General features: G+C 40.5%; 1 non-coding gene across 1 annotated transcript; it reads right to left on the reverse strand.

The window, feature by feature from the left end:
• Nucleotides 1-6,070: 6,070 nt before the first annotated feature.
• TRNAK-CUU (transfer RNA lysine (anticodon CUU)) lies at nucleotides 6,071-6,143 on the reverse strand. The gene has a single exon. It is a non-coding gene; the product is annotated as a tRNA-Lys (tRNA).
• Nucleotides 6,144-14,093: the final 7,950 nt, after the last annotated feature.

Here is a 14,093-nt window from a genome sequence, read left to right on the forward strand (position 1 = left end):
TGGAGGGCTGGTGGCGCGGTGAAAGATGGGGCGAGGGGAAGGCTGGCTGGATGGGCTTCGTGGGTGAGGGAGAATGGCGGGTGGTGTTGGCTGCGCGTGGGGCAGGTGGTGCACCGACCACCGAGGTGCAATGGTCGGCTGGCTGGTGACGCGATGGTGCGATGGTGGTGGATGGCGAAGGGAGGAATTCGAAGGAGGGAGAGGGAGGTGCGAAGGAGGTGGTGCGTTTGCGTGGGTGAGGGAGGAGGGGAGGTGATGGTGGCAGAGGGGGAAGGTGTGAAGGTGCTGGTGGGTCGGCGTTCTGCCGGTGAGGCGGCGGCGGAGGTTGTGGTTGTATTGGGACGGGGATGGTGGCAGGAGGGGCGGGGGGTGGTGGTGCTCGTGGGTGAAGGAGGAGGCTGGTTGAATTATTATTATTATTATTTTTAATTTATTTTTTTTGAAGAGGGGTGGGCGGGAAATCCAGCTAGGTCGCTGGTTCGCCAGCGGGCAAGGCAGAGAGTTCAAGTATTGGATGCTCACAGGTCAGCGGGCCCGCTGCGCAAGCGCTGCGTTTCGCGCGCTGTAGGAAAAGGCCAGCGAGCACGCTGATCCGTTGCGTGCAGGCCCGTATGCACAGCAGCACATTGACGCTCAGAGTTTGCAGGAATTGCTAAGCTTGTTGATGCATTTGAAGAGCTATACATTGCCATATTGCAATTTGTCGGAATTTTCAAATTAACTTGAACTTATACCTATAATCCTAAAAAAAAAAAAATCAAACACCACTAAACTTCAAAAGTTAGAATCGTTAGTAAAATTAAACGCACAAAATGAATAAACAAGTAAATAAGATTAACGAAAACTAATCTAAAAATAAAATAAAATTATGAATTCAAGTGAACTCAAGGGGAAATATTTTTGTGCTTTTGTTGTTTTTTTTTTAATTTTTTTTTCAATAAATTAAGCGAATGGAAATAAAATACTAAATTAAAATGGAGATAAATGAAGAAAATTGAAATGAAGGAAAGTTAGGAATCGGGTTGCCTCCCGATAAGCGCTCGTTTTAAGTCATTAGCTTGACTCCACTGAAATTGTTAATCAGAAGAATCCAACGCTTTGAGTAATTTATCAAATGCCCCTGCAAACATGTCATTGAGCACTACGTATGGCTTGAGTAAAACCAAATTCATCCTCGCAAATAGGGTATTAGATAAATAAACAAAAAAATAAAACTAAAAGAAAAAGAATCAGAATCAGAAGTAGAGAAAAAATCAAAAGAAAAAGAAAAAGGAGAATATTTACAACTTCCCTCTAATTGCTCCTCGGGCAATGTAAACGTTTCAGAATGAGCATCAAGGTCGACAAGGTCAAATGTATCATGGGATGGAGACCTATTGATAAAGTGCGAAAGACTTAACATGGGGGATGTAGGAAAAAGATCAAGCCTCCGCGAGAACGGGACATAGGCGGGAGGAGATATAGGCTCAACATTAATGTTTTTACCTATAATTCCACCCTCGTGAACAAACTCGTCACTAAAATCGTCAACCAAAATTTTCGCAACCAACGATTCTACATCCTCCAAAGTCTCCGTTATATCCAACTTTTCCTCATCAGTACCAAAAGTCAAATGATAACCTTCCTCTAATGAACTAACATTCTCAACAAATCCACCACCACCATCATCATCATTATAAAGGATTTTCATGTCACAATAAGATGGTTCGAGTTGGAAATTTTGCATATCAAATCGAAGGAAAGGGTTGACATTACTAACATATGACTCGTTATAGGGACAAAGAGAAGTATCATGGTCATGACAATGACAACAAGAACAATAATACGGGGGAGGGGTGTGAGTTTGGGGAATAGGAAAAGAGAAATTTTGCAGAGTAGGTTCCACAAACATTGTCATCTCCCACTCATACGTATCCCTAGCTAATTGCTCAATCAACGCCCAACACTCTTCTGGAGTCTTCTCCACAAATATATAACTACTCATGGAATCCAACACCAATCTTGTATCTTCATTCAATCCCTCATAAATCACCATACATAGATCCCATTGTTCAAAAAGATGATTTGGACCAAGAAAATCTCCGAGCCTATAATAATACCTCCAAAACACTTCATTCTCGAATTGAGGAAAACAAATAGAAGCCATGTATATTTTAAAAAAAAGGAATTTTATACACAAACCAAAAAAACTATATACAATGTAGCCTCACCAAAAACAAAAGCTAAAAAGAAAAATAAAACCGTCTCCCCGGCAACGGCGCCAAAATTTGATAGGTTGTCGTACACCCGTCAAAAATAAAATCCTAACGAAACCTCCTAACAATGTAGTAGGGTAAGCAGGGTCGAATCCACAGAGAGATGGCTACTTAAATCTAGCTTTCAAGGTATGGCGAAACTAATAATGTCACGAAATTTAGGATTCAATGTTTAAACTAAAATAAATAGAAAAATAAACTAAAAGATCTAGGGCAACGGTTCACCATGTTCATAGTTCAGAATCAATCAAAACATCATCAACAACTCAAATATTCAAATTATCTAGAGCACAAGTTAATCCTACGGTCGGGTCTTAACACTCTCAATTCAACATATGCAGTACGATCGCTAACATAATCAGAATTGCTAGTTGTAGGTAAGCCTCTAAAATTCGATCTTTCGATTCTAAATCCTATTAGCATGATTTAATCAAACAATTGATCAGATTGCAAAGATTAACAATATAAACCTAATCAACTAGAATATCAATGAATAATTAAACCATCAACAATAATAATAAAGATTCATAACATAAACATGGATTCCCAAACCCTAGAAAGCGAACTACTCAATCATGAAACGAACAATGAAAATCAAATCTAAGAATGAAAACATAATTAAAAGCAATAAATAAAATAAAAACGAAAATCAATAATACCTCAAAGAATTACATTAATGGAGTTTGTAGAAAAACTATGGTTCATGAAAAAGAAAAGAGAGAAAAAAACGTGAAAGAGGAGTTCCAAGAGAATTAAAACCTCAGGGAAAATAAAGCATAAGGGAATACATTGATTCCCTTGAGGTATTTTAGTGTTTCCTAAATTCTAAACAAAAAAGGAAAATAATAATAATAATTACATAAGTTATCATTAAATTGAACGATCACGAGAAACGACGCAACGAACCCGCATGGAAGTAGCTGGGCGGAGAAACCAGCGGGCCCGCTGGTGGGTCGCTGGTTTTCGCGCCCAAGGGGAAGATTGGGCCATCATTTTGGGCTTCGGGCGAAGCGGATAGTCAAGCCATCTTGTTTATGTCATAACTCTTGTTCTACAATGCCTATAAGGACGTGTGACCTGTCGTTGGAAAGCTCTTGAAGTCTACTTTCTAGGCCAATAAAAATCGCCTCATTCCGACATGTAGAACTTGAGATATCATCAAAAGAGTGAACGCTTGTCCGTTTTGATGCTTAGAAAAATAGCGTTTAGCTTCGTTGTTGACTCAAAATTATCCCTAGAGATATGCAATGATCCTCGATTCAACATTCCATCCGTTCATCATCCAAATCAACTCATAACACTCCGAAAGCATCCAAATGACCGTAAAATCACTTGAAACATTAAGAAAACACAAACGGGGCGTAATAGAGTACGACAACGATAACTTATGCAAATGTGATCCTAAATGCAACTAAAATGATATAAATGCCTAATAATGCAACCTAAATGCGCCTAAAATACCCTATACAAATATGACTCATCATGTCATTAGTAAGAAGTTGACTAATTTATTGAAAATGGGGTATTTGCTTGGAATGATAATGCTCATCTTGCCTTTGAAAAATTGAAAACAGCTTTGACTTGTGCTCCTGTTTTGGCAGTTCCTGATTTCTCCAAACCTTTGATTCTAGAAACAGATGCATCAAAACTGGAATAGGAGTTGTTCTAATGCAAGATAATCACCCACTTGCTTTCATAAGTAGATCTTTGGGTCCAAAATGGCAGAGGTTATCTGTTTATGAAAAGGAGCTATTGGCTATTATCTTTGCTGTGCAGAAATGGGAGCAATATTTGATTGCTGGTCACTTCATCATCAGAACATATCAAACAAGCTTAAAGTGGTTACTGCAGCAGAAAATTTCTACACATTTTCAGCAATTTTGGTTATCAAAGTTGATGGGTTATGACTATGAAATACAGTATAAGAGTGGTAAGGAGAATGTTGCTGCTGATGCATTATCTAGGGTACAAGGAGTTGAGGTACTATGCATGGCTATCTCTTTGGTCTCTTCATATTTACATGAGAAAATCAAGAGTAGTTATGCTGCTGATAACAATATTCTTCATATTATAGCTCAATTACAACAGGGACAATTTGTTGCTCACTATAAGCTACGGGATGTTTTGTTACATAAGAATGCTAGATTGGTGATTGGTCCTGATGAGAATTCGAGAAGCAAGCTGATGAATTGGTATCATGCCTCACCTGAATGTGGGCACTCTGGTCGAGATATTACTTTAAAGAAACTAAAGACATTGTTTTCATGGAGAGGAATGTCAAGAGATGTTAGGCAATTTGCCAGGAAGTGTCCCATCTGTCAACTTTCTATGTATGACACCTCAGCTAAACCTGGTTTACTACAGCCTTTACCAATTCCTGAAGAAGTTTGGGTAGACATTTCAATGGATGTTAATGGGGGATTGCCTAAATCTAATGGGAAAGAGGTCATTTTTGTGGTGGTTGACAGGCTCAGTAAGTATGCACATTTTGTTGCTTTGGCACACCCCTATTCTGCTATTGAGGTAGCTCGGGCTTATCTTGCTAACATCTTTAAATTACATGGCTGGCCAAAGAGTATTGTCAGTGATAGAGATGCCATTCTCATAAGTCAATTCTGGAAAGGGTTGTTCTCTTTGCATGGCACTGAATTTCTTCTTTCTTCTGCTTATCACCTTGAAACTTATGGCCAAACTGAAGTAGTTAACAGGTGCTTGGAAACTTATCTGAGATGTATGTGTGGTGAAAAACCCAAGGAATGGAGTTTATGGCTACCCATGGCTGAATGGTGGTACAACACCCATTTTCAGTCTGATATCCAACTCACACCCTATGAGGTGGTGTATAACCAACCTCCACCAGTGTATCTACCATATCTGGCTGGTGATTCTCCCATTGAAGTGGTAGACAGAAGTTTACAAAGAAGGGAATAGATGCTTGCCCTCATCAAATTTCACTTAACTAGAGCTCAGTCCAAAATGAAGTCACAGGCTGATAAACATAGGTCTGACAGATCTTTTAATTGTGGTGATTGGGTGTTACTTAAGTTGCAACCTTACAGACAGAATAAAGTACAACACGGAAGTAATCAGAAGTTGGCTCCTATGTATTTTGGTCCATTTCAGGTGGATACAAAAATTGGGAAGGTTGCCTATAAACTTAAGTTACCTGTTCATAGCAAAATCCACAATTATTTCATGTGTCTCAACTCAAGAAGTTTCATGGAACCTTACCAGTTGCTACTCAAGTTCCTACTTGGTTACAGGGTCAAGAAGAGGATCTTATCATTCAACCTGAGGCTATTTTGGATACAAGGGTGGTGAAATTCCAAAACAAAGATCAAGTTCAGTATCTGGTCCAGTGGTATCATTGTCCACTTCATGAAGCTAGTTGGGAAAGAGCCAAAGATTTTGTTCACAGATTTCCTTCTTTTCCTATTCCATAGATGTTGCTAAGACTTTAAGGGGGTGGTATGATAAGGTCAAACTAATCCTACAATTGACTTATCATGTTGACTTTTCAACTTGGAGGAAAATTCTGTTGTAACAGAATTTCTAACTGATTCTTCAGTTGTTATTTCTGTTTTAGCATACATTGCTTTGTAAGAGTAGTTTCTCTTCTCATCAGAAGATTATAAGTAGTTTCAAACAATTAATAAAATTCTTCTTGCTTTGTAACAGTATTCAAATTAGATTTGCAGAATTTGTCATACAACGTATAAATTAGCATCTCGAAAAGCATTCAAATTAGATTTGCAGAATTTGTCATACAACGTATAAATTAGCATCTCGAAAATGATGTTTAAAAAAAAACCAGTCGCCCACCGTGGGGCTCGAACCCACGACCACAAGGTTAAGAGCCTTGCGCTCTACCAACTGAGCTAGACGGGCTCTTGTCATACAAGTTAATAGTTTACAATTACTATATTAGAGTGGCATACGAAAATGCACTAAACATCCAAAAGTTAAGTTCAATATAGGAAGTTTTTTTTTTTTCCAGTAAAAAACTGAATAATTGTATACTCCGTATTTTAGGGCAAGAAGATTAGAATAACAAGAGTACAAGACGTAAGACTACTCATTTGAGGATTGGTCAAGTAATTTGATTTTCAGTTTGATCTCCTACCTTAGGTCCATACTCCACGTATATTTGATTTTCTCGATGGGCGGATCGTTACCGGGAGATAATACACATACCCTGGTCTTTTATTGGTCCAAATTAGCTTAAAGAAATTTCATTTTGGAGGAAGATGGATTTTATTTGGAGGTGGGACCAATAATAAACCAATCAAAAAATAGGGTATGTAAGGACTCACATACCCCCAGGCCCCAGGGTATGTGTAGCCTTTGCGACCGTTACCCATCACCCACTTAGACTAGCATTGTTTAACGTGGTTGGAAAATCATTATCATACAAAAGTTGTTTTGGTTGATATGATTGTCCCTCTCTATCCTCCCACTACGTAGTATTAATTCAGACTAGTTAATTTTACCACGTTTAATCATTTGAAATTGTTCGTACGAGTGACTGTGGCTACCCGTGCCGTGACGTCGTCCGTCGCTCCTCAGTCCTCACACATAAATGAACTGGACCCCTTAGATTTATGTTGTTTGCCGTGTTTACTCGGTAACTGTCAAATATTGTGTAATCTCGTCTCATTCTCATTAATAACATACGTATATATAGTACAACTCAGTTACCTAAACCCTAGGTACACATTAGGTAACTCACCATAGTTAGGACTCTACAGAATATTCACAGAATAATATCTAATATCTTAACATATCTTAACATCCCCCTCAAGGTGGAGCATGTAGATCTCGAATGTCCATCTTGTTCAAAAAAAACTCAAATTGCGCCTTCCCCAACGCTTTGGTGAAGATATCTGCTAACTGAACCTTCGTCGACACGTACGACGGACTGATGATCCCTTCCTTGATTGCATCTCGAATGAAATGACAATCTGACTCGATGTGTTTTGTCCTTTCATGGAACACCGGATTCTGTGCAATATGCAACGCAGACTGACTGTCGCAATACATCCTCATGCCTTGGTCGTGTGTCACCCCCAAGTCGCGTAGTAGTTGTTTCAACCACTTCAACTCACACGTCAGAGCTGCCATCGACCGATATTCTGCCTCAGCAGACGACCGAGAAACAGTATGCTGTTTCTTGGTCTTCCAAGAAACTGGCGACATACCAAGTGACACAAACCATCCAGTCACCGACCGACGCGTCATTGGACACCCTGCCCAATCCGAGTCGCACCACCCCTCCAACTGCAACGCACTGTCCGACCGAAGTAGTATACCTTGACCCGGACACTTCTTCAAATATCTCACTACTCGCAAAGCTGCTTCCCAATGTGCCTCCTTTGGTGCTTGCATAAATTGAGATAGGACATGTACAGAGTAGGCAACGTCTGGTCGCGTGACAGCCAAATAAACCAGACGTCCGATCAGACGCCTATACTGCTCACCGTCCGACAGGTCTGGCCCGTCTGCCAATGCCAACCTATGATTCTGTTCCATGGGAAAGTCCACAGGCTTTGCTCCCAACAATCCGGCCTCTGAGATGATGTCGAGGGCATATTTTCTCTGACATACATAGAACCCTTGACTACTTCGTGCCACCTCTAACCCAAGGAAGTACTTCAGAGCCCCGAGGTCTTTCATTTTAAAACACTCCTTCAAGTATGCCTTAAAACTCTCAAGCGCAAACTTGTTATTGCCCGCGATAATCATGTCGTCCACATAAATGAGCACACTCAGCTGCAACGTACCTTTAGACAGAGTAAAGAGCGAATAATCGGACAGCGACTGTCGAAATCCATAGTGCGTCAATGCCGTCGACAACTTCTGGAACCAACATCTAGGTGCTTGTTTCAACCCATACAACGACTTTCTCATTCGACACACTTTGTCAGAGTGATTCTTCTGGAATCCAGGAGGAATCTTCATATAGATCTCTTCCTCCAAGTCACCGTGCAAGAACGCATTATGGACGTCCATCTGATGCACGTCCCACTGTTTGACAGCTGCGACAGCTAGGAAAGTTCGAACTGTCGCCATCTTCGCGACGGGAGCAAATGTCTCATTATAATCCAACCCTTCCTCCTGATGATTCCCTAAACATACCAATCGAGCCTTCAGTCTCAACAAATTCCCATCCTCATCACGCTTCTCAGTATACACCCATTTACTCCCCAGTGCTTTCTTCCCTTCCGGTAAATTTTCCAACGTCCATGTCCCCTGTTCCTCCAACGCGTCGATTTCAGCGGCCATTGCCTGACGCCACCCCTCATGCTGCATCGCTTGTTTAAAACTCTTAGGAACTTGCCCTTCTTGCAATGCTGCTATATAATGCCTGTGCTTTGACGAAAAACGCTCATAATTAACAAAATATGTGATAGGATAAGGAGTACCTGAGAGTGATGACGCCGTAGGTGTTTTGTCGGAAGTACTATATTTTTCCCGTATTGTATGTATCACACATTCTTTCAGCTTTGTCGACGGAAACTTCACACGCTTCCCCCTTCCTAACTCCGTATCCTCCACACACTGCCTTGTCTCACTCTCGTCACTACCCGTCGTTTCCTCTACACCTGTCTGTGAGGAGACGACGTCTGAATCCACTCGACTAGGTGTTTCATGTTGTTGTTCCTCCCTCACAGGCGACGACACTCCCCTGTCGTCACCACTGGTCAATGACACCCCCTCATCAGCTCCCGGAAGCGACAACACTCCCTCAGTATCACCTGTAGGCGGCGAAACCCCAGCAGTATCACCTGCAGGCGACGACACGGTCTCAGGACCCGTAGTCCCACTCTCATCCAAACTCCAATGGTCAAGCCCCCCATGACCATCATGCACCGGTGGCAACACATCCGATTCATCTACAAAAGGAAACGTCCCTTCATGAAACTTGACATCCCGCGAGACGAAGAACTCATGTGTCTCTAGATCATAAAGTTGCCATCCCTTCCTGCCAAACGGATAACCCAAAAACACACATCGGCGACTCCGAGACTCAAACTTATCCCCTTTACACCGGAGATTATATGCATAACACAGACACCCAAACACTCGGATAGGCACATACGATGGTGGTTTACCAAACAGCATCTCATAAGGTGTTTTATTGTCAAGGATCGGGGTAGGTGTACGGTTTATCAAGTAACAGGCGGCCAAAATACATTCCCCCCAAAATTTTATTGGAAGATTTCCTTGAAAACGTAACGCCCTCCCAACATTCAAAATATGTTGGTGTTTTCTCTCGACTCTCCCATTTTGTTGAGGCGTCCCAACACACGACGACTCAAACAGAATCCCATGTTGACGAAAATAATTTTGTAAGCAATTGAATTCAGTACCATTATCACTGCGTACTACCCGAAGGGATCTATTAAACTGACACTTAATCATGGCAACAAAATTAAGAAATGTCGATGCAACTTCCATTTTATTATTCAGTAAATAAATCCACACACCTCTAGAATAATCGTCAACAATGGTAAAAAAATACTTTGCCCCACAAGACGAGGGAGTCTTGTAGGGTCCCCATAAATCAAGATGAACCAATTCAAATGTGCGACTAGCACGACTAACACTAACTGGAAAACTCTCCCTACATTGTCTCGCCCGCGGACATACATCACAAATTGTTTTATTCTTCCTAATCTTATGACTCACATGAGGAAGTAACTGCAACACTTTTTTCGACGGATGCCCCATCCGTTGATGCCACAAGTCGACCACACACTCCACTGCTAGCACACGAACCTTTGGAGCCCCACGGAAAAAATATAGTCCTTCCTGTCGATCACCTACGCCAATCACCATCCTCGTCGAGCAGTCCTGAAGAACACACATTTTGTTAGTAAATTGAGCAGCACAATGTAATTCGTCACTTAATTGAGTTACAGAAATTAAATTGCAGTTCAATTTAGGCACAAATAGAACATTATCGAGCACGAAACCATCCTCCAAGACCACCGAACCATATTGGTTTGAATTTGCAGGTTGACCGTCCGGCAACACAACCTGTTGAGTTCTTGATGTCTTGATATTTCTCAGGATTGAAATATCACCCGTCACATGACGTGATGCCCCACTGTCAACAATCCAACGTAAATCAAGATTACCTTGCAACTTGGTTGAAGGTCGTGACAAGATGTCAACTATTTGCTGGACTTGCTCCTTCGTCACCCCAACAAGCTCATGATTGGTTGTCGTCACTGCACCATGCGATCCGTCTCCACTCGTCACAGTGGTTGTCGCCCCTCCTGTGGCATTGCTCACGGCATTGGCACGAGCGACACCACTGGTCGACGACGCTGCCCCGCGAGCTACTCTGCCTCCTCTAATCGACGTCCTGCCTCCTCGACCAGGCCCTCGTCCACCTCGTTTCTTCTCATCCCACCATTCAGGAAATCCAATCAGCTGATAACAAGTTTCTTCCTCATGACCCTCACGATTGCAATGACCACAAAATCTGCCACTGACATCTCCCGACCTCGACCGAGCCTTAGTCTCGACCTTGAACGCCATGACACTCTCCGGACCTCTCGCAGCCTTGGCGCGCATGGTCTCGGTATTCATAACCGTCTGGTACGCCTCGTCGAGTCCTGGCAACGGCGATCGTGCTAACAGTTGTGCACGAATGGCTTCATAGTGATCATCCAGGCCAATTAGGAAATAGTGCAGACGATCTTCATCGTGAATGTCCCCCACCTGCTTCGCTATATTACACGTACAACCCGCACATACACACCTGGGAACTCGTGCATACGTACACCTTCGACAAGCGGCCATAGTACTCCATGACGCCCTCAGACGTGCCCTGCTTGCAACCACTCAGAGCCATCTTAATATGGCAGACCCTGGTGCCCGACACGACGCAGTACCGCGTCCTCAAATGACTCCACAACTCGTGAGCAATATCAAAGTCCTCCAGATTCGAACGCAAACTCTCGTCAATGGTGTTTGTGATCCAAGACACCACCATCGAATTGACCGCAATCCAATGTTTCATCTTCGTCTCGTCCGTAATGGGCTCCTTCACAGACCCATCAAGAAAACCAAATTTGAATTTTGAAATCATCGAGCGACAAACGGCTTTGGCCCATTCATCGTAGTTCGATGCTCCTCTCAGTTTCACAGGGGTGATAACAATACCGGGGCCGTCGCCTGACCCGAGATAGTAGTCTAGGTCGACGGCGGCGGCGATGACCTTTGGTGGTGCCTCCTCATCGGAACTCATGGTGATACTTAAGGAATTGTTAACTCCTAATCTCAATACTCAACAAGCGAAGAAAATCGCTGTTCTCAATACTCGGCTACACTCTCTCAAATTTCTTGCGGAAAAAAAATCTAGGGTTTTTAACCTAGGCTCATGATACCATGTCAAATATTGTGTAATCTCGTCTCATTCTCATTAATAACATACGTATATATAGTACAACTCAGTTACCTAAACCCTAGGTACACATTAGGTAACTCACCATAGTTAGGACTCTACAGAATATTCACAGAATAATATCTAATATCTTAACATATCTTAACAGTAACACATTTTCACAAATACTAGTCCTCAGTCCTCAGTAAATATTTTGTCTTTGTGGTTGTAGGTGAATGCTGAATGGGTGAGTGATAATTAACGCCCCTCGTAAATCCGGGGGTGTAAAGTACAAAAATGAAAATGATATAGATTTGGAAGTCACTACTCAGTAAATCACACACATGGGGGGAGACTGGAGACTGGAGAGTGGGACTTTGAGACTTGGAAGGAGACTAATTCAATTACGAGTACGTCAAAACAAATTGAAGAAAGTGAATTGGTAGTGGCAGTACAAGTAATAACAGTCCAATTTTATTTTTTGCTGATTAGTCCCATCACTCATCACTTCGTCAGTCTCTTTCTCTCTCCTCTTCATAACAGTCAGTCGATCAGTATAACACCAACACCTATACAAATCATGACATAATCTACCTCTGTTATCCCAACTATCATTACGCGAATCTTAGACTTATACACTCGTTATATGACCAATAATAAATACGGATTATATCCGTTCTTAAAATATACTCCCTCCGCCCCTTAATACTGGCACCGCTTTCCTTTTCGGGCCGTCCCTTAATACTTGCACCGCTTCTATAAATGGATATCTTTACCAATATTATATTATTTCTCACACTTACCTACTACCCCACCTACACCTCTACTCCCTACAAAAAATATTTAAAAATCCACACCCCTCACTCACTATTATCCACCTCTTACACATTTCCCACTAACTATATTAAAAAAATACCCCACTATCAACTAACACTCATTAAATTAATAAGTCAATTCAAATGTCTTAAACTCCGCACCGGTCAAACCGGTGCGAGTATTAAGGGACGGAGGGAATACAATCAGATTTTTTAAGTTTTAATTAGGCCTGTGCCTAATAAATTTACATACTCTGTTAACAATCACTGATTTCGTAAGAGGTACTCTTTTCGTCTCTTTATACCTATTCATCGCTTAAATATAAGTTTAATCGTGTCTAATAAGTTTCAATCATATCCAATAAATTTACACTCTTATAAAACATTTAGATTTGATCAACTCCAGTAAGTTCCGGCCAAACAATTACCATCAAATAAGAAAAGTTCAACAAATTTTACTATATTGAGAAAATTTTAAGTACATCCAATGAAAAGAAGCCACCCATAACATAAGTTTAGCTTTTAAGGCAAAAGATGTTACTCACATCGCTTAAAATTCAACCATGAAAGTATTGAAAATTTGAAAGTGGATTAAGAGGAAACCTACAAATTTACTTTTAGATTGAACAAAATAAGTCTTGGATTGCTTATTTAAAATGTTATGATGGAGTTAAGTTAAAGGATGGGGTCCAACCTTTTTGTTTTTTCACCCTTTAGGACCTCAACCTTTTTTTTTCACCTTTTGGGGACTCATATTCATTTTCCGGCCACTTAACCATAGTTTAACTCACCGTTAACCATACTATCACTCAAATAATAAATTAAGACAAAGGTTAGGGTCTAACTTTTTGATTTTTTACCATTTAGGACCCGAATATTTTTTTTCACCTTTTGGGACCTCATATCCATTTTTTGTATACCAACGTTATTTACTATAAAAAAAAAATTAGCGCTCAAATTAATCATTATAATAATAGTTACTAATATTTTTATTTTTAGTAATTATTATGTAATAATTGTTATTAATATATTTAACAATAATAATAATAATAATAATAATAATAATAATAATAATAATAATTCACCTTTCCCAAACCCGGCCCCATCATACAATTAAAACTACATAATACTCTTCTCCAAACATCATAGATAATCTTTACTCATTCATAAGACCTTTAATAGTTGAAACTTAATTTACGGAATCCCATAACAACTGATTTGAATATGTTTATAGAAAATTTAAGGTCATAAATTTTAATTCGATCGGAAATTGCTGATTAATTTTGATCGAGTTAAGCATAAATCATTTAAGTACCTCATCAAATATGAGCATGAATAATCCAATTGTCTTTACTCTCATAAAATAATCAAGAACTAGTATGATATATTAACTTGTGATCAAAATCAGAATTCGTTTAAAATTAACCTATTTTTATTATTTTTACGTTTTTGTGTGGGCATTATTAATATTCTTCAAACAAACCACAAACAATTGTGAGGATATACCATCAATGGCGGATCTTCCTAACAACTTGGGTCCCGGAGCAGAAAATTTCGTAGTGTATTTTTAGTTCCACCATCCCCGTAAACCTTTGAGTATAATTGTATGAATATCGTACTCTACTATAT

This window comes from Spinacia oleracea, chromosome 1 (genome assembly GCF_020520425.1).
Source record: "Spinacia oleracea cultivar Varoflay chromosome 1, BTI_SOV_V1, whole genome shotgun sequence".
NCBI classification, from domain to species: Eukaryota; Viridiplantae; Streptophyta; class Magnoliopsida; order Caryophyllales; family Amaranthaceae; genus Spinacia; species Spinacia oleracea.